Here is a 21,745-nt window from a genome sequence, read left to right on the forward strand (position 1 = left end):
AAATGATCTTTTATTTAATTTAACCGATATATTGTCTTGCTTTGCTATGGAGTCATGGTCAAGACGAGGGACAAAAAGTCCTACATACCCTGAATGGAAAACACAAACCTTAAAAAAATGCAATAATCACTTATAAAATACTGAAGACGTCAAAGTATAATTAAGAACTTAATTAAAAACAGTTAAACTTCTGCTAAAACAGCTTTCATTTGAATCAAATTGAATGTGTCCTCAAGATCTTTCCATGCAAATATATTTTTATAGAGCCTCAGGACATGATCGAGGAACCTTTCTGAAGATTCAATATTTGCTTCACTGGAACAATAACTAATAGAAGTTCTGGCTTTTTCAATGTTACTTTTTGGGTAAATTGAATATTTTCATCAAAAACTGAGAAAAGAAATCTGTCTTGAAATAAAAAGGCATTCTGTTTAGAATCTTTTTTAAAGTGAATGTCACAGTAAATGTATATTGCTGTAAGTTATTTCTAGTTTTGATGGAATCTGATCCTTGCTTAGGTTAGAAAACGTGCTCTCATACCAACTTAGTAGATTTAAGTTTATGTAAATGGTAAAAACAATGACAGGTTATCTTCACCTTCCAGTAAATTAACCATGACTTTGTCATAGCAAAACTTGAATGACTAAGTTGTATATAACGAAGTATTTGGAGCAAAAATGGCAGCCTCAGATCCTCTAATCGTAATATACCGTTTCTTCAGCCTCTGTGGTTTAAACTTAATTTCCAACAGCTTTAAATCTTCATGTTTAAGTTCAGTGCAGTAGTGCTCATGTTAAAAAGTTGCACCTTAAATTTCCCTGCTTAAGTTTCTGAGCTTCATTTCGTTGCTGCAGCTAACCATACCGGTTCTAGTTTAACTCCAGCAGACTGAACTGTGGCTCATGGAGGACTAAGTAGTGTTGTGAAGAGAAACTGTCCGTCAAACACATCCAGTTCTGGTCCGGTCCGGTCTGGTCCGGTCCGGTCCGGTCTGCCTGGGGTCTCTTTCTCTCTTCCTCTCCATATGGACTATAGTTTTAAATGTGCCGCAGTGGTCTTCACCGGAATGCCAAGAATGTGATACCTCAGAGAGCCTTTCCTGATCAGAAACCCATTCAAAGTGCGACTTGCATCATTTAGATGCGAGACCCAATTTCCAGTGTCTCGACTTCGTCATTGGGCTTGTTGTTGTTGTTGTTTGCGTCGCAGACGTTGTAGCGTTTGGATTCAGTTGTGGCCAGATGCGATTTCAGATTGGAATGCTGTGTTGGTTCTAAATGCACAGCTGATGCGGTGGACCTTTAATAGCAATGTGTTGTCCCCCCCCCTGTGTCTTAAAGAATGGTTTGTCTGGACAAAAGATAATTAAAAAATTGTGGTTTATGTTGCTTGGTAAATATTCTTCCAGGAGTTTTAGGTTCTGGTCATTATGTTGAATAAACTTTGGGTTTTAGTGATGAACCTTTAAAAGAATCGCTCAGATGTGTCGGCGGTCCTGTCCTCAGATCTGTTGTGTAAGCTTGAGCCAATCAGTTTACAGTAAAGTGGTGACTTTCTATCAGATATAGAAGAGAAGAAGCTAATAGACAATGAATGTCACATGAACTGTGGACCTTCAAAGATATAATCTTTTAATAATTGTATAACAAACAACTTGATTGATTTCTAGAAACTATAAATTTGCTGCAAACCTTTGAATTCATTTGCATGCACACGTCCCATAGCTTTTGAATAAACGTCCGACAGGAAGTTACGGAGGAACCGCACGCTGTTCCAGAACCTAAATGGCGATTTTCTTTTTTTCCATTTCAAAAGACGTTTCGATGAATTTCTCGTTAAAACACCTCGACCGTATCCGGTTGTCAACCGTCTGACCCAAACTGTGTTGTCCTCAGAGGAAAGAACATTTGTTGAAATGACCACAACCAATCCAGAAACAACCAAGGTTGAGCTTTTCAGAAACGGAAAGGTGCTGTAACTTGGGCTTTTGTAAGCAAATATTTTAGTAATTTATCGATTATTTTGATGAGTAATTGAAAAATAAAAAAAAATGTCCTGTTGTGTTGTAGATATTTAAGCCAATCGAGTCGTTTATTTTTCAGCAACGAGGCAGATTAAAGTGCTTTACATCATAAAAACATAATGCAGTAACCAATTATTTACCAATCAATGAACAGTGCATTTTGTCAAGCAGATATAAATTCAATATATTGACCAATGTCCCAGTAACTAGAAGTCAAAGGCAACTCTATATAGGTGGGTCTTTAGTCTTTATTAAAAAAAACCCAAAAAACTAAGTGTTTCAGCATCTTTGCAGTTTTCTGGAAGTTTGCTCCAGATTTGTGGTGCATAGAAGTTGAAAGCCAGAAGTTTGGTCTTCTGGTTCTAGGTGGAAAAAGAAATATATGAAAGCCCAAGTACGTACAAAACAATTCAGTTGCCTTTTTTTTTAAATGACATTTTATTGCTTAAAAATTCAATACGATTCTAAAATCATTTTTAGTCTCAAGTTTGAAGTATGAAAAAAGCTTCTTTATAAATTAGATACGTCTAATCTATTCCAAATTTTGCCAAAATAATCAAGGGGAAGCTTTTAAAATGAAACAAAAACAGTGTATGCACAATTAGCAGTACAAACAGTCAATGTTTAAATAGACAGTAAAGAAACTGGAACTGACTGAAACAATACTGGTTACAATCTGGAATAAAACAATCTGGAATGATAAATATTATCGAATCTCCACTGAAATCAAGACCTAGAGAGTAATAATGTCTTTAAAAGGGCCTAAATTAATGATAATAACTTCATAATAACTCCTATTCTTTCCCCCAGACAATTAACATTTTTTTATGCTCAAATTATATCTGTGATTTAAAAAAAAAAAAAAGGAAAATGAAGAACAGCATCCCTGGTGTGACGTTAGTGGTGGACTTTATGTGCTGAATTAAAAAAAAAAGAGAAATCCTCGGCTTAATGAGTGCTGTCTATTTTCTATTTAACTTCCCTTCGGGATCAATAAAGTACTTTTGAATTTAATTGAATTTCATTATCCTTGCGCTGCGTCGTGTTTTCCCTCCACTCCCTCCCTCATCTGCTGCGTAAGTTGGCACGACTCGCACAGAAACTCGGTTTCCTTCAAATGAGGCAGAGTTTTTATTTTTTTTATTTTTTAAGGTTGAAATACGTGAGAAGAATATTTAGATGAATTACATCTCCCATTTTGTCTGCTCGGCTCGGCTATGCGTGCGATCCGTTCTCCCCATCAGACCCCCGTTGGCGTGATGCGAGTGGAGAACGACTGACAGAGTCATCCCGCCGTTGTTCTTCCTGCTCTCTGTGCGTGTTGCGCTCTCGCAGGCAAGGAAATCCACGTGTGTGCTTTTCATCCACTGTCACGCCGTGTCATTGTGTGTCTTGTGTTTTCCTCCTACTGTTATACGTGGACTTGCTGATTCATGAGTGTTCGTGCGTTAAAGGGGAAAAGACAGGATGTTGATGATTGAGATGAAAGTCCTTCCTTAGTTTCGGGGCAGAAACGCATCAGAAACGACCGTTGACCGCTTGTACAGCTCATCGGTGTGCGTCAAGTTTTTCTCTTCTAAAAATGGACGGCAAAGGCAGAGCTTTGCCCTCAAATTCAAAGTAAATCTTACACGCAGTAGCTGAGATGTTTGCCATATTGGCTTATAAGTATAGAATTATTCTCCATCCAACTTTTTAAAAAATGTGTCATAATTCACTGGTTTTCAACGGTTAAGGTCGAAACTTTGGTAAAGGACTTCCAGAAGCTTCCAGGGCTCGTCCACCGTTTCCAGAAATGTTTTAATTTACACGGAAACGCGGAGAACGAACCAAATGTTGTTTAAACTCCTCCAGGCCTGCAAGTGGCGCTAAATATGGAGTGTGGGATGTGTAGTTAGTTAGCGGTTAGCGGTTAGCGCAACAAGAGAACAAGAGTGGAGGCTTTTGCAGAAACTTTAATGAGGTGGCACCACCTTCAACATGTAATCCGCCGTTGTTGTGTTTTTATGACACCTTTGGGGTCATAGGTCATGCTAGAGATGGGGCTAATGCCTCTATCTTCACAAAAGATGCTTTATAGCTAGCTTTGGTCTGAAGTGAACCTGAAACCTGGCAGCCTTGACAAAAAACACACCGAGTCCAAGTTTTTAAGGATGAGCGATTTTGTTTCCAGCAGTCAAAAATGAAAGAGCCTCTCTTTAGTCGATATACCGTCTTTTATTAACTTCTCATCCTTTGTTGCTGATTGTCTGGAAGATATTTGTTTTGCTTGTCAGCCTGTAAAACATTTTTTTTAATCACACATTACGTGCGATAGAGTATTGGGGCCGAACAAAGAGATTATTTATTTTAATTACGAGAAGAAAGTCATACAATAACAAGAACACAGTCATTTTAGCAGAATAAAGACAATATTAGCAGAAGACAATCTTAAAATGACTCAAAATGTTTTCAGTGAGAGCAAAGCTGCGTTGGTTGTCGAGATCTGATGTGACCTGCTGCTCTGGTCTGTGGTCGTTTCTTTGAAACACAATTGATTCAAACTCTGCTTCTGATTATAATTTGATTCTAATGTGTTAAAATATAAAGTCAGAAACGAAAACTGACACCAAAATAAAACTTCTCAAGATGCTCAACATTCCTCATTTTACTTATTTATTATTATTATTTGTGTAAGGGTTATCATACAATTACTACTTCAATATACTAACATTATGACTTTATTCTGGTCTTGAGTTTTACTCATTACAAGCTTTTTCTTTTGTGGTCACAAATTCTTATAATAATTTTTTGCCACATTTATTCAGATGCTATTTAAGATTTTTAATTATGATTGTATTCTTAGAGCTTTTTCATGTATCATTTCAGCTTACTGTCGTTTGACCTTATTCTCGTAATATTATGACTTTATTTTTGGTAATATGGCTTTGTTCTTGTATTATTCCAAGTTTTTTTCTTGTATTACTACTTTACTCTCATAATGAGTTCATTCATATTTTTATTTATTATTCAGACATTATGTCTTATAATTTTATTCTCATAATGACTCTATTCTCAGAACACTATGACTTTGTTCTCACAGTGTCATGAGTTTAATCTCATATGACTGTTTTCTTGCCAGTGCTGTGACTTTACTCTTTTTTGTTTTTCTTACTCCGTCGTATCAAGACAGTGAAAGCTGCAGTAGTTTCCAGCCGACATTTACCCTCTTCAAAAATACTTTACCAGGTTAGACTTTGACCAGATTTGGTTCCTCTGACTCATTGGTGCTCTATTAATGACTCAGTCAGTGACCTATTATATATATTTCTGGAGCATGCAGTGTTCTAGCAGAAAAGTCCACTTTGCCCCAGTAATTAGGCGAATAATGGCCGCCGATTAACTCCGCTGACTCTTGAGCAAATTGCCTGTAAGACACTGATGTGTTTATCAACTTTATTGCTGTCTGGCTTGACCAGAACCCATCAAATGAAAGATCCCATATTGTGGATTCAGGGAACCTGGACCGTTTTTTTTTTCTCATTCTCTTTTTTTGAGCATTAGGAAAGTGTGAGAGTGTGTGTTTGTTTGTATGTTTACATTCCTGATTTTTCTGTAATTTCCCCCCTGAGCTTTAAAGACATTAGAGCAATGTATTTGGGCACCGTGTAAGCTCTGCTGATGTTGTCCGTCAATCCCCACAGGTGATCCATTAACTCTTTTGATGGTTCTTAGATGGATATATGCATTTTTAATCTTGCTGTTTATTAAACAGTGAGTCTGATCAGGGAGACGTTCAGTTGAATCAGGATTTATTTTCACATTTCTTTTCTCTTCAGTCCAGTGGAAATGAGCTTAACTCTGGTTTTATGAAAGAACAACCGATTTCGTCTCATCCTCAGCTAATCTCTCGGTTGAGCCATCTGTTTATGTTCTGGAGTGCTATAAGTAATTTAATTAACGCTATAGATCGGTCTGCATGCGCTGCCGGTTCCCAGAAACGAAATTCAGAGCTTTTATGTGTTCAGCCGTGCTCTCTTGATCTTGCCTGCAGCGTTTGGGGTCATTGTGTTGTGGTTAGATTTTTGTAGCGCACTACCAAGGTCTGTACCCAAACTTCCTCCAGCTCTGTTTAGTCTGCATCACTGCAGTATACTTGAATTGACCACACGTGCTCCGCAGGTTTCTTATACCCGTTTAGCGCTCACATGGCTTTTGTATTGGTGTGGAAACCGTTTGCACGCAGTTCAGGGCGCAGATATTCTTGCCGTAGTTGATCTTTATTTCGTGTTCGTTCTTATCCGTGCTCTTTTATTAGTCAGTCTGGAAGTAACTTTAAAAATTAACACAGACAGGAAGTCTCTTCAAAAATCTAAAATGGCACCTTACTCTTCTGCTTTCCATGGTAAACTATACAGAAAAAGTAAAAAAATAAACATAACCCAACTTATTATTCCTTCTCATTACATTTACCACATTTTTCAAAAGTTATCTTTTTCTGTCAATGCAAGTTCTTAAAAGTATGGAGGAAAAAAAGAGTTCACACATATCCAGGGGTTTTTCTGCTCTGTGATCACAGATAACATTATTGTCTAATCTCATCTCATCTGCTTCACGTTAAACAACATTTCTCACAGTTATGTCTGGCAATCTTTGTAACAAACTTAGCTTTGCTTATGGTCTTTTACAGCGAAGTAATGCACTGTTCTCCATGTCCGCTGGACCTCAGCTGTTTATTTTACTCAGTTTTTCGCTCTCCAGAGAATAGGCAATCAGATTAGAATGAAACCCTAAAATCAAAATGCAAATAGCAGCTCAGATACCACCGTCTAGTCGCTGCTGCGATAACAACTACGATGTGACAGACGTGCGATATTCATCTGTTTTGTTACCCGATGAGGAACTGGAAGAATTGTTGCAAAGTTGGACCATGTACAAATGAAATCTGTAGCGTTTCTTCTAGAGCGTAGAAAGAAACCATGTCTCATATTTGCTTGAGCATTTGGCGCCGTCATTGACGACGTTTTAACAACCGGTTTTCTTATTGAGGTGTAAAAGTCTCACCCATTGCAGTTTTAAACATGGTATAATCCATGTAAAATGGTCTTAATGCTGAAAAATAAGCACTGGAAAATGTGTTTCTTCTTTTGGATAAAGATTTACGAAACTTCAACAGTTTAACAGATTATCTGATCAGTAGCGGTGAAAAGGTATCTAAAACTCACAAGACGGGACAAGATATTTTCACACACACAGACTCAAGTCTTTCATTAGATTAGATCACTAGCATGGTCTGTAGTAAAACATTTCCCAGTTGCTAATGACCGAGATGTAGCTTAGCGTACCCCTAGACGTCCAGCCGCTGGTTGTCATAGCAATTCTTTCAACATCTGAACAACTTGGAGTTGCTTGCATATTGATTGAGTCTTGCCTGATGGTACTTTGATTGTTTACAGTTCCTAAATGCTGCCAAACAAATGATTTAAGAGTAGTTGGGGCATCTGCTATTGCAGCTTCATCAGGCGGAGCCATGCTGACCGTTTTGGCTAGTGAGGTCGCGAGATAGCCCAATGAGGAACATTGGGACGTTATTACATCGTTGTTACAGCCTTACTGGTGAATTTCCACATTAAAGTACGACCGATCCATTAACCTTTAGCTCAATTAAGCACTTCAGTTTGTAGTAAGTCATCTGTCTTGTTCAACTCTGCTTCAAATAAAAAGCAAATTGGCCATTTCCAAATCAATATTGGCTTTGCAGACAGTGGGTTTTAAAAACTAGAGCGAACCTGTTAAACTCTTCAATTCAGTGCGGTTGAAAATTTGGATATATCTTACTTTCTTTTACCTAAGGTGAAAAGTTATGTGCAGAATGTTGGTCTAAATCTCAGAGACGAATCAAATAAAAAATCTACTTGTTAAAAAAAAAAGCGACGAGCTCCAAAGATGCCAGCTTCAGTGGTGGCTCGCAGTTAGCCACACTGTTCTCAGTGCTTATAAAACGTGTCCTGTTTGTCACACAAATGTTTTAACGCTGACGGCAGGGCTTCTTTAGTCTTTTTTTTATTTTAATCTGGATATTTTTGGGCTGGCCGTAAACTTTTTATTAGTCAACTCTGTCAACAAAACAAGTCAACATTTTTTATGGCTCGTTGACATTGACGGCGCATGACAGACACCTCGTGGCCGCCGGCGCTGCCTACTGTGTTTTTTGGAAGCTCACAGCTGTGTGCAATAATTTTCGTGTTTTTCTTTTCTTTCTTTCTTATGCAGCAGTGAGTCAAACTCATACTAAATGTATTTAGTTTTTCATGTAATTCACATTTTTCCAGTGCGTGGAATCACCTTTTTCCTTGTTCTCAACAAAATGTTTTTCATTAAATTGAGTCGTCATTGTGGCACACACGATAACGACAGAAAAACGTGTTAATCTCTCATTCGTCTGTCACACTTTCACCAATTTGTCACTAATCTTGCTCTCTGAATGATCCAACATAAACCCTCTGCTGCTGCGTCTCAGATTCAACTGCTTTTCCAGCTACTTTTGAACTCTGTGGCATCATTGTACTTCTGAACAGAGAAGTGGAAAGACTGAACACCTTGGACTTGCATAACGGCCTCAGACCCGAGAGGGGGGGTGGCTTTAAATATGCAGAATACATTAAACTTTCCAAGTGCTTCAGGAGGATTTTCCGGCACATCATGAATGGAGCGTGGTATTTCCAAGAGTCTTTACAAATTTCTATTTGGAGCATGTGAAAAAGCGCGTCACTGGTCTTCACTGATATTAAAGACTAAACTTGTCAAGTTTCATTCTTGTGTGATATTTTTCTAGAATTTTTTTTTTCTGATGACAATGAAATGATCATTTATTTAGCTGGATTTGACCCAAAATATTTAGTTTTTAGTATGACTTTCTGGAATATTACAGTTAACTGACTGATGGTCTGTTTACTGTTGTAACACATCAGCTGTAAATCTTATAAAATTAATCAACATATCTCAACTTCATGATGACGACATCCTTTTATTAGCTCAATAATTTATAGAGACCTGGTATGAAATATAGGTGAGGAAAAAGTAGACTAATTATTATATTTTTATGATTCATAGGGCTGAAACAATCATGATAAATTGGATTTATTTGCTGAAAAAACACCTTATTCAGAGCAGTTTTTGTGCTAATTATATACACATTTTGTATCTATGTCTGAAAATACGTTTTACCCAAAGCTCCTCAAGTGGTGTAGTTTTTGCTTTACCTGGTTCAAATTCACTAAACGAATGCCATGTTTACTGCATTTTGAGCACTAAAATGTTTTCTTCTTTTATTAAAGGTTATATTGGCTTGATAGTGAATTGACAGGAAGGTTGATAATGAGAGATGGTGAAAGACATGCGGCAAAGGTCGCCAGGCTGGGAATCGAACCTGCGACGGCCGTGTCGAGGACTAAGGCCTCCATACGTTGGTTGTGCTGAACCACCACAGCACACCCTATAAAATGTTTTCTTATTAATGTATTTCTGATGTATTAGATGGAAAATCTGTTAAACGTGCCATTTTTAAGAAAATCCGATTAATCGATTAATCATCGGAATAATTGATTACTCAAATAAAGTTGCAGCCCTGTTGATTTAAAACTTAAAAGTTGTGAAAAATATGTAGGCACTTAACATCACTTGAAAATGCGCAACTATTCCCCGTTTTTGTTTAATCAAATTTAAGTTTTCGTCATTTAAGTGGAATGAAGCTACTTCACGTTCAGTTTTGAAACTATGATTTGTTTTCATTTAACCACTGCGGTGGCACTGGGGGCTGTCGAATCGTTACTCTGGATGCTGATCTTTCTTCTCTCTCTTGAGTTGTTTCACTCTGTTTTTTTTCTTCTTCGTCTAACAGGATGTCCCTCATCTCTCTGTCATTTCTCTCTCTTCCTTCCTCTCCCCTGCTCACCCCCCGGATCTAGTCCAGACAGCTGTCAGACGACTCTGCCGGTGCGGCTCCAGTGTGCCGATCTTTTTTTTTTTTCTTCTCTCTCTCTCTCCCTCTCTCTTTCTCTTTTTTTCAATCTTTATCTGTTTTCAACTTGCGATATGTGCGCCGCACATACTTGCACACGTTTCCTGTAGCGATCCTTCACTGCCGCTCTTCCAGTGTGTTTATCTTTGCGTCGTCTCTCTGAGAGGATTTCAGGAAAGTGATGAATCCCCCTTTTTAAGTAGCAAAATCGACGCACACATCCATGGAAGTTGTAAAATCAGTTGTTTAACTCTTATATTGTCATTTGCATGGGCGTCGTATTTAAAAGCCAACAAGCCAGCCCTGCTTTGCTAAGCGAACAAAAGGTGCTTGTGTGTGTTTTCATTGCAACTGGAGTAAGACAGGAGATTAGACGTTATGGATTCAACTTTCCTCCCCCTCACTGTCTTCTGCTACTGTTTCTGAGGTCAGACTGCCCACCTCTTGTGTGTGTGTGTGTCTGGTAGACCACTCAGCATGTTCACTTTATGAAGGCACATATGCACACACTTGCATTTACTGCTTCTCTTGTTGCATCCTCCTCACAATCTGTGATTTCAGTTTAGCTGGAAAAACAGAGAAGGTGCAGTCACATTTTTTTCCCCCTTCGCTGTGGAAATGGTTAACTTATTCGACTAATAACGACAGCGCAGTCACTAAGTACGACGGTCGTAAAGGGAAAAAATGGTCCCTTCCCGCCGACGGTACTTTTTGGGTCCATTAAAGAACGTCAAAAGTTAAATGTGACTTTTTTTACCATGTGGGAACCAAAAACAGCTCTGATTAATCAATACATCTCTTTGGTACCTGCCTACTAACTACAACCAGAATATTATAACTGAGCAGCATCCCAAACATTTTAATTTGTCAATGTTTTTTTTTTGTTTTTCTTTAAAGTTAAGCGCACAGTTTGACAACAACACTGTTATCTGTAGTGGGGTCTGCAGCAATAACAGCTCCATGTCTGACGCAGCAGAAAATCCCTTAAAGTCTCCAGAAAATGGTCTGATTTGTGTTTTTGTCTGTATGTTTCTGTCCCCCCAAAATATGCCTAGCAACAAGCTTTAACAACTTCATGTTAAAGCCACCAGACCAGGTCCACGAAACATGGGGACCTGCCTTTTTTCTTCTTCTTTTAAACCAAGAATTCAGCATCATGATTCATCAGTCACTTTTTCCGTTGCTACGGGGTCTGGTTTTTATCCTCACGTGCCCCATTGTGGGTGCCTTTTGTTGCCTCGCAAGGGTCAGTCTGGGTACATTGGTAGTCAGTGGCTACGCTCTCTCTGAAGCAGCAGAGCTTATGTTCACACCTTTTGATTAGGGGCAGCACTAATCTACAGTGCTTGCCAAAAGTATGCATTCTTGTATGGTGTGTAATGTGAAGTGGATGGGAAATGATACATGATTTTCACATTTTTTTTACCCCCATAGACCTAAAAAGCGTGGTTCACATTTGAATTTAAACCCACAAGGCAATGGTTTGTAGGGCTACCACTGGGGTTTTTTGGGTTGTATCTCCAGGTCACAGGTCAAGAGGCGGGGTACACCCTGTACACGTCCCCACGGGGCAATACAGACCAACGAGGGGTTCACCGATAAATCAGCTCTGATTTCTAAGCTTGTCGCAATTAACCGCTTGATAAATTGAAATAAGCTTTATAATTTACATTTGAATGATTGTTTTTTTTTTCTTGTATCTCTCTTTCCACCAAAGATTGGATGACAAAGGGCTTCAGTGTGGAGCATTGGTACCAACCAGCTCATTATTTTACAGACTTCAGTGTCAATGTTATTTGTTGTTTCTGGTGTTATGTTTATTTATTTTGGTTATTTCAAATGTCTTCGAGCGTTAAATGTTTGTTAGAAGCCTTGAAAATGGTCTTCAAACCAACAATCTTGTTGATTATCACAATAACTGGTGGAATTGTACTTAATTTTTTGAGATTGGACAATATTTACATAAGAAACTGTTCTTATTCATGTTACAAAGGTCTGAAAATCAGCCACTTTTGTCTGTATAATGGTTAATCAATCACTAAACTGTTATTTCAATAACCGATTAATCACAATTAAGCAGATTAATCGCTATTAAAACGATTAATCATGACTAAACTGATTAATCATTTCAGCCCTAGTTTGAACAAAAATGTAAAGTTACCTCTATCTAAGCTGGTTAAATAAAAAACAAAACATGAGTCGTTTTGCACTCCCTGTCCTGAATAATCTTACTTGGGATTTTTCTGGGCGTCTCTTGGCCATTTCTCTGTGCAACTCCAGTCTAGCAGACTACACACATTGCCAGCCAGCATTTATTTGTTTGCAAATGTGATATTTCATTTCTTGAATTCTCCCTGCCAGAGATCCCCAGCCTCATCCTCCCATTGTAAATTCCTGTCTCCAGATAAACATTTGGTCTTTTACCTCCCTCGCCCCCCTTTCTCCCTGCAGACTCTGTGCTCACTCCAGATTCCTATCCTTAGATTATTGGCTTCTCCTCAGGGAGCACAGAGGGAGGGGGAGAGTCAGCTGTGGAGTTTGGCCTCTCAGCTGAATGACATAATTGGCATCCTGAACATTCACTTGACTGGCGAGAAAGAGAGAGACAGTGAGAAAGAGAGAGAGAGGGAGAGAGAGAGAGAGCGAGAGAGAGAGACTCAGACTGGGAAGTTGAGTAATTGCTTTACAGAGGAAATATAATGTAGATCAGACTCCTCTTTTTTTTTTTGCTCATTTCTTTAATAAAAAAACCCTGCTTCTTGCTGCACTGTTATTTTGTTGTAATGAACGGTTGCCACAGAAACCTAAAATTAGTCACGCACATAAAAGAGAAGTTGTTTGCAATATTTCCCCACATGGACTGTGAAGAGCGTTAGAGAGGGGGAAGTCTTCTGCTGAGCTGATGGACTGACACCGAGCGACGGTAGAGGAAGTTGTGGGTCCCTCTTTTTAATCTGAATGTCTTTGCGTCCCACAAGTTTTGTGGGACGCAGTTTTTTTTTTTTTCGTCTTTGAACCTGATAAAAAATTTTGACCTTTCATGCCCACTGTGAAACATGGCTGACGTTATGTGCATCAAGTTGAATTTTGTGGGCGATCTGCATCAGCAAGTGGAAAAACCACTTGTTGATACAGGTGTAAAAATTGCATCTAATATAACACAGAGAACATCAAACCTTGTGTGAGCAATCTGCTGCCAATACATTCTGGTTTGTTCACTGAAAAAGACGAAAAGAAAAAAGAAATAGGGCTTAGTGATATGTTTGTTTTTTTCACACCAGATCCAATTTTAATAAATGTTTTTTGCTTTCTTTTCCAACTAAAAAAAAAAAAAGGTCAAAGGCCAAAATCATTTTCCAAAAGAGGCTTTTATTTCAATCAACCGTTCTTTGAGTTGTACAGTGGAGTATCAAGGCCAGGCTATCACAGTTTTTGTTTAATTATGAGAATATATCAGTAGAACAAAGATGTAATTTTACCAGAAGAAAGTCTTAAAATTACGAGAGAAAAAAATGAAGGAGAAAAAGCATGGATGATTTTTATGTTTTTATTTATTTATTTATTTTTATTATTTTTGGGTTGGAGTTATAAAATTACTACTTCGTCCTCCTAATTCTACAACTTTACGTTTTGAATAATTTCAGTATTTTCTGTCACTCATTTCAGAAAATGAAAACATATATTCTTTACACATAGTGAAACATTTCAACTATTTGTTTCTTGCAATTTAGATGATGTATACAGCTAACCCAAAATTCAGTATCAGAAAATTGGACGATTGTGACATTTTCTAAGAAAATTGAGCGGAAGGCAGAAGTGTGGTAGGAAAAGTTTCATTAGCAGCAGAGTGAATTATCAAGCGTCAATGTTTAATGTTCTTCTTCTGTGGCTTTCTGGTCGGCCCTGTAGGACTGAATTCATCCCGCTCCTTTAATATATGAGGCAATAAATGCAAATGAGAAAACAAGTGTGAATGCCCCTTCAGGTCCCTCGGCTAGGATCGGTTTATGACCTTTCACCTATTGACCAGAACAAATACCAACCTTATGCTAGATCTTTGTCCAGACAGATGGAGACACGGAAAGGTCCAACTGTTGCAACGGTCCCTCCTTGTTATCAGACACACGCGCCGTCTCGGCTCTGCAATGAATAAAAGTGGATTCCACAGGATTTATCCACACAATAATCCTCTTTCTTCAAGGAGATTTCGTTTCCTGCGTTAGACTTTTTGACAATTTCACGGATGTTTCTCCACATCCGTGAAATTGTTTCTTTCCCCCTGGGAGACTGGTGAATTTTATTATTTTATTGAAGTTTATTTTCACTGCTAACTATATTTCCAAATAACTTTATAAGTGCACAGAAATTTCAAACGTGTGTATCGGTAATTATTATTGATTTCTTTAGAAATAGACTTTCTCTGTTATAGAGGAGCCACTCTCTGGCCTGCAGACTTATAATAATAATAATAATTATTATTATTAGTAATAATAATAATAACTAATAATCCAATCATTCTGTGATTGGATTAGCAAACCAGTGATAATTGGTGGATTAATATACATTGTCTTTCAGCTAAGTTGAGATTTTAAGATTTTTTTTTTAGTTCAAAAATATAAAAAATATCTAAAAAAAAAATACCATGCATTTTATTACAGTATATTACAAGACATGATTGAAATCTATCATGATTTTGGAAGAAGTACAAAAGTAATCAAATTAATAAATAAGATGGTATAAAAAACCCCAAGACCACTTGTCGGTTGCCCTAGCAACACTTATCAATTCATTTATCAATTCCTGGAGTCATTTTTGTTGGCCGGCCTCCTCTGGAAATGTTCATCACTGCTGCATGTTTTCTTCGTTGTGGTTTACTGCCAAAGCCTTAAAAATGGCTTTGTAACCATTTCCAGACTAATGGATGTCAATCATTTTGTTCTTATTATGTAATTTTTTTTTTGTTTTCAGATGTATCGTTCTTTCTTAGGTCTTTCAGTTGTCCTATAGGTTTGAACTTTTGTCACATTAGTGAATGAAACCATCGTTTTTGAAAGCAGCTTCTTGTGTTTAATCAGGTTATCGTAATCTGATATAACGTTGCTTGAAACATTTAAGTGTGACAAAAACCCCCAGCTTATAAGAAGGCAAACACTGACTGTATATCATGTTATTGCAATATCAGAAAAGGTGTTTTAAATTGAATGCACTGTCATTAAGCATTAGGATACAGTCATTGGCTGCGACAGACTGGCGACCTGTCCAGGATGTACCCCGCCTCTCGCCCGGAACGTTAGCTGGAGATAGGCACCAGCACCCCTCCCGACCCCACTGAGGGACAAGGGTGTTCAGAAAATGGATGGATGGATACAGTCATTGGGATGAATTTAAATCTTAAGGTTTAGCAAATGTTCTGTTTACTTTTGGTCTTTGTGGAGTATTTATTTTACAAGCTGTTAATTTTTTGTCTTTATTTTGTATTAATAAATAACTTTGTAGACTGCTTTCAATAATTGTAGAGCGAGGTAAATACCAGATTGTTAATACATTAATCCCTGGACAGTGGGTGTACTTTCTTTTGACCTTGACCCTAATTGCCTGAAAAAATTGTCTGATTGGTAATGAAGTAATAGTCGGCAACCAGCTTTATTCACTAACTGCGACCTTTATAGTAGAAGCTAAAATCAGATGGACACTAAAAGCCTAAATGAAAACATACACACTCTGGCCAAACAACTCGAAATAGCTAAAGACATTTCTAGAATCGCCTCGTCGTTCCCGCCTCTCAACACGCTGTCATCACATCTCTACCTTCAGACTTCACGTGTGCAGCTGCTCCCTTCTCGTCTTTGTATGCCTTTATTTCCCCATTGTACTCTGCTGTGTTGTTTTTTTCTCTCCACCAAGTGGTGAAACCAGTTTGTTTGGCATGCGCCAAACAAACATGCGCCTTTTCCTCGATACTGTGCTTTGTTGGCAGTCTGTCCTCCAGTAGGTGTTGCTGGATTCTAGCTTGGAGTATCTGCAGTGTGGGTGATGTTTGACAAACTGTTCCCATTAAAGAGCAAACGCTGCTTTCGCTTAAAGTCCTGGTATGTGAGTTAATGTGTAAATGGTAAGATGATGATGATGTTGTGGTTAATCTGAGTTGTAATGGTGGCTGGCAAACGGGAAGACAAAATAAAGGTCACTGAACTGTGGACAGGAGTTGTGTTCATTCTAGGTTGCCTAATTGTGTTGTGATACCATCATGTTGATGTTGTGATGTTGCACTTTATCACATTGTTTTTATGGGCAACATGTCATAGCTCCACGCTAATTACTAAACGCCCCAGAGAATTAATGACTCTGCAGTCTTAACCATTTTTCCTGCCATTTGTTGGCTTGAATAGTAATGTACATCTACTAGGGCTGCCAACCTTAACACAAGTGATTTATGTAAAATCGCATTACCATATTTTTACCGTATAAGCCGCTACTTTTTTCCCACGTTGTGAACCATGCGGCTCACAGCCCGGTGTGGCTTTTCTGTGGATTTTTCTTCAACCACCAGGGGGCTCTTTAGCAGGAAGTGAATCATTGGAAGTCAAAATTGGAAATCAAAGAAGAAAGTGCTGATTTTCATTTAGAACAAGCACATGCTAGCAGCAGGCACAATGGAAAAATTTCTTCAAACTCATACCCCCCCTCATCATGGAAACAACAGGAAGAAGTTCATATGATGACGCTTTTAAGTTGAAGGATATCGATCTGGCAGGACAGGAGGGAAATAGAGCTGCTGCACGTAAGCCATGGTTCGGCGATGGAGATGAGAGCGACGGAGATACCAGCGGTTTATAGCCCCTTGCGGCTTGTATATGTACGTTTCCAGTTTAAAAAAAAAAGAAAAACTTTGTAGATGTGGCTTATAGTAAGGTGCGCTCTATACTCTGGAAAATACGGTAGTCACATTTCCCATTTTGATCTAAAAGCCTCCCTCCCACGTAGGGACACCTGGTCCCTAGCCCGCGTTAACATGGTCTTGTACTGCGGTCAGCAACGCAGAGACGCAAATGTGAGTGAAAAGACGAACGAGGGTCGTCAAACTGGTGTGTTAATCGGCAAATTTCACTTTAAAAAACACAAAGCTTGGATAAAACCAAGGTCGTCGGAACACACTGCAGTGATGAATTATCCTTCCAACCAAGCATAACCAGTTTCTAGTTGAAATCATCAAATTGATGTTTGAAACAAAATGATTTCTTTTTAACCTTCCTGAAACGAAACCCTGGAAAACAGAGAATCTTCAGGGATGCTTTGCTTGAGAGAAGCAAAGCATCTTCAACACACATATTTACATTTCAAGCTTATAAAGTTAAGTACAGTAATGAATTGTGATTAATCAAAGCTTTAGTGTGTGCTTGATCTGATTACAGTTTTTTTTAATTGATTGACAGAACAAATATCTATTAAAGCAGCTCTCATTGAGTTGAGTGAGTTTAGTCCCTGTACTGTTGGTGCAGAGCGAGTTGACGGTGGGAGCGGTGACCCACAGACCACCCCGGGGCTCTCCGGTGGTGAACGGTTAGTTGACCCAGCTTTCCTCACTAGACTCCCAGTGTATCTGGTTTTCTGCCAGCCCCGGATCACAGTGGCTCGCCTGCTCACGTGGCATCCAGTCAATAGGCTGCTGCAGGATGTTTTTTCTGTTTTTTTTTTGTTTTTGTTTTTTTGTTTTTTTCTTTTACACGGCAGTGATATCAGATTTGTTCTAGAGGCTGCAGCGGTTCTCTGAAGAAGCTCAGACAAGATTAGTCATTTCCTGGGGTTTAATTATCCCAGCCCAGGTGCCACTGCGGTGAAATTCTACTGAAATATGGAAGAAGGGATGAAAGCGTAATTTGTTTACAAATGATGAAAGGATGGCTCTACATTTTATGCTTACCCCTAGAAAAAGAAAAGTAGAATGAATTGGATCTGTCTGCATTTATGCTTTGGATGTTTAAGTGGAAACATTGATTGTTCACTCACTGCTTGGCAATTGCATCGACTTTCACTCTACTCTTGGTGCAAATGCTATATTTAAAACTAACTTACTAACTTAAAAAAAACAAAACAAACAAACAGAGTATTAGATTACCTTTCTCCATTTCCACAGGTTTTGTTTATATCTCCAGAAGCCACGTTTAAACCTTCGGCTGCGCTCCGTTATTGCCTGATTGTTTGATTATGCTTCAAGAAGATATTCATCATTATCAGTAACAGTAGCTTGCCGCTCCTGGCGGCTCAATTGGCGAAAGTCCACTGTTAACAATGAAGGAGGATTTTCTTTCTGTGGTATCTGTGGCCGAGACAGAGGAGCAGCGTGGAAGTTAATCCCTTAATCTTCTTCTTAGCACAGTTTGGTAACTAGAGAGCTAAGTACAACCGGTGCAGCCCGGTCGCTGCCAAACTGAGCTCGCCTCTTGCGAAGATGCGCCGCAAATCAATACTCTGTCAAAAATGGAAAAACGTATCAGCTCTGTGCTTTTTCTCATGCCTGCGTTGGGTTCCTTTTTTAAATATTTTATGATGAATTAATCCTCCAAGCCAACATTACTTTGGTAATTAATAACAGTGTTAGTTTATTGTTTTGGCTCAGATTATTGGGGAAAAACATAATGACAATCATTTTTTAAATATTATATTAGATATTGAAATTTTCTTGTTAAATTAAACATTTTCTTTGGCACACTCATTCCTTGCTAAAATATTCTAAGCTTTTTTTCCCCAATCACATTATTTTTTCCTAAACATGATTTTATTCAATGATTATTGACTGAATTTACTTGGAAAAACATAAAATATTTCTGCTAACACACACGATGCAGTTATGTTAAAAAGTATCGGTATCGGTCCGATAACTAGAACTGGGCCAATATTAATGTTTGTTTCCATTTTGTTCAGTTTTATGTTGATCATGCAGTATTTGTTTGGTCATGTGACATTAATGCAGCATAATATCGGTAAATAACAGTTTTTGACCATAACGGCAATATTAATATTGGAAATATCAAAACAAAGTTTCATTTTGGTATATATTATATTACATTACATTACATTACATTACATTACATTATATTATATTATGCTTTCTTTCACTTGTTTGAATGAAAGATTTGATGCTGACCCAGTTAAAAACTCGGCTCATTAACTTGTCAGTTTGAATTTTTCTCCACAAATAATCTATGAAGATTTCAGTCCACACAGCATAATAATCTCATATAAGCAGATATTGTCTTAAAAAACTGAGACTTATCAGACTTGCACTGTACAGTCTTACTGTGAACAGAGATTTAACATCGCCCGGTTTCTGATCCGTGATGCCTCCGCTCTGTTTCCGAACACATGGTACTTTTTCTTTTGGCATCAGCACCACGTTGGATGGAGTCCCTGCTGGAAAACCGCAGTACTTGAGAAAGTCGGACCTGGACTGGATTCTTCTAATCACCATGCTTGTCCTAATTTGTCTTCCTTTAAGTTTGAGTTTTGTAGCAAGCATCCATCAAAGCACCAGTGTTGCCAAGTCCTTACAACACACCGGAGGGCATTTAAAGAAGGAAATTAAAAAAAAAAAGAGACTGCAATAGTCTGAAGGAGACGTGAGAAAACAGGCTCTTGTTCTCAGCTTGGCTCTCCATTTGTCCCTGTTAGTTGAAAGCTATTGTATGTTGTCGGTGTTGCAAACCCCTGTGGACTTGCTTCATACAGGAAAGAGTACTTGTCCAATCAATAATTTAAAACAAAGAAACTCTTATCTGGTTTCCAAACCTTACAACGAGGAGGACGTAGCAGGAACTATTCAGCAAAATCCATTTTGTGTTTCCCAGCGAGAAAAACCCCAAAACAAACAACACATGGCAGATAACTGAACTTCCTTTTTATTTCCCATCCATCAAAATTCTGTCTGAAAAGGAAAAATGTAGGAATGCACCTATAAATCTGCACCAATTTCCTTAATCTGGAGAGACTGGCGATTGGCGGAAGCTTGCTTGAGAAACCGATCTTATCCACCGATCTGATCTACTGTGGGAGAGCGCGGAGCCACAGGCACGTCCAAAAGGTCACGTCTCCACGTGCAGTTAACAATAGTCACTCCACTGCTGCCGACTGGGTGTCTTTGTTGCTATATTTAGCAACTTTTCAGGGAAAAAAATTTGCATTGGCCAAATCCGGAATCGGCAGATTGGGTCAGAAAACTGCAATCGGTGCACCCCTTCAAAAATCACTTACTTTGAGGTGATTTTGACATTAACAGCTGGTAGACACTGAACTTTTTTGTATAAAAAGAGAATAACTAACACAATAAACAATATTTCCAAAAGTTTTAATTGATCCCCCAAATCATAGAATCCAGGTGTTGGATGGTAAACAGTGACCAAGAGAAGTTTTAGGAGATGAGTTTTACCTGAAACTCTGATGTCAATCTCTGAAAAAAAAAAAAAAAAGAAGAACTCCAACTTGATTCCTGGGATTGTATAAAGAAATTAGGTTTTTTTCAATTTAAGCTTTGTTTTATTTTATTACCTCTAACATTTACACCTGTCTTTGTTTTTCTGTTTTCTTTTTCTAGTCCTCTGTGCAAAAAACCTGGCAAAGAAAGACTTCTTTCGTAAGTAAAGACTTTGTGTTGCTTTTTTTTTTTAAGTCCCATTTGTTTGCTGGTTCTTCAGAGAGGACATGTTATCTGGGAGGTGAACTTGTTTCTTTGTAAGTCATTAAAGATTTTAATGAGGTGGTAAAACTATAAATGGAGGCAAATACTAATAAAAATTTGAACTCTGATCAAAGGAGTGCATCAAAATAAGATATAAGAAAAATACGTAGCCTCCTGGGTATTGTCAACAATTGTATTTTGATTATTGGAAATTTTCAGAAAGACATTTTGTATAAGTGATTGTATTAATGTGGATTAAAGTTTTTTTGTCATTGCTAAGGCAATTTTTATTTTATTTTATCAAGAGTCACCCAGATCACGAATTTGCCTGAAAACCAAAACCGTACACACCGAACCGAATATGTACATATTTTTTAGTATCTAAAATGCAAAACGTACTTGTGCACAGAGGCTCATCGAGCCTTTCTTCTCCCCCTAAGCTACTTAAGCACTCATGCATCATCAAACAATCAAAGAGAATCATATTTCAAGCTAAACAGGTTATTCATTTCCACACATGGTAGTATTTTCAGTACCCGTGTTTGCTGTGGAAATGTTTCATACATCCAAAAAAGAAAAAAAAATGCATGTGAGAACATGCTCTTCTAAAACCAGAGTGTTTGAATTATCTTCTCAAATACTTCAGTTCTCTGGCTTGGTCAAAACTGAAACTAGAAACCTTTTACTGCAAATCAGGCATAGTTCTCCACAATTATTGGTAACAGATGTGTATAAATTACAAATAAATTAAGCTTTTATTGCAGTAGCATAGTGTGCACACTCAAATATTTAAAAAAAGGCATTTTTAATTTTAGTGTGGTTATTTGATGCTGGGGAAAAAAATCCTGTCACAAGAAATGATTGTTTTGAACAAATCAACTAGAGCCACAATTAGTCCCGTCACAATAACAAATTATTCTGCACAGTAAATTGTCCCAGAAGTTATTATGATAAACAATAATATTGTCATTTTGAGACTGTTTTCAACTAAGATAATAATTGTAATTATTATGGAATAATAATATGGAAGGTTTCCCCCAAAGCCTGGTGG

This window comes from Poecilia formosa, unplaced genomic scaffold (genome assembly GCF_000485575.1).
Source record: "Poecilia formosa unplaced genomic scaffold, Poecilia_formosa-5.1.2 Scaffold205, whole genome shotgun sequence".
Taxonomy (NCBI): domain Eukaryota; kingdom Metazoa; phylum Chordata; class Actinopteri; order Cyprinodontiformes; family Poeciliidae; genus Poecilia; species Poecilia formosa.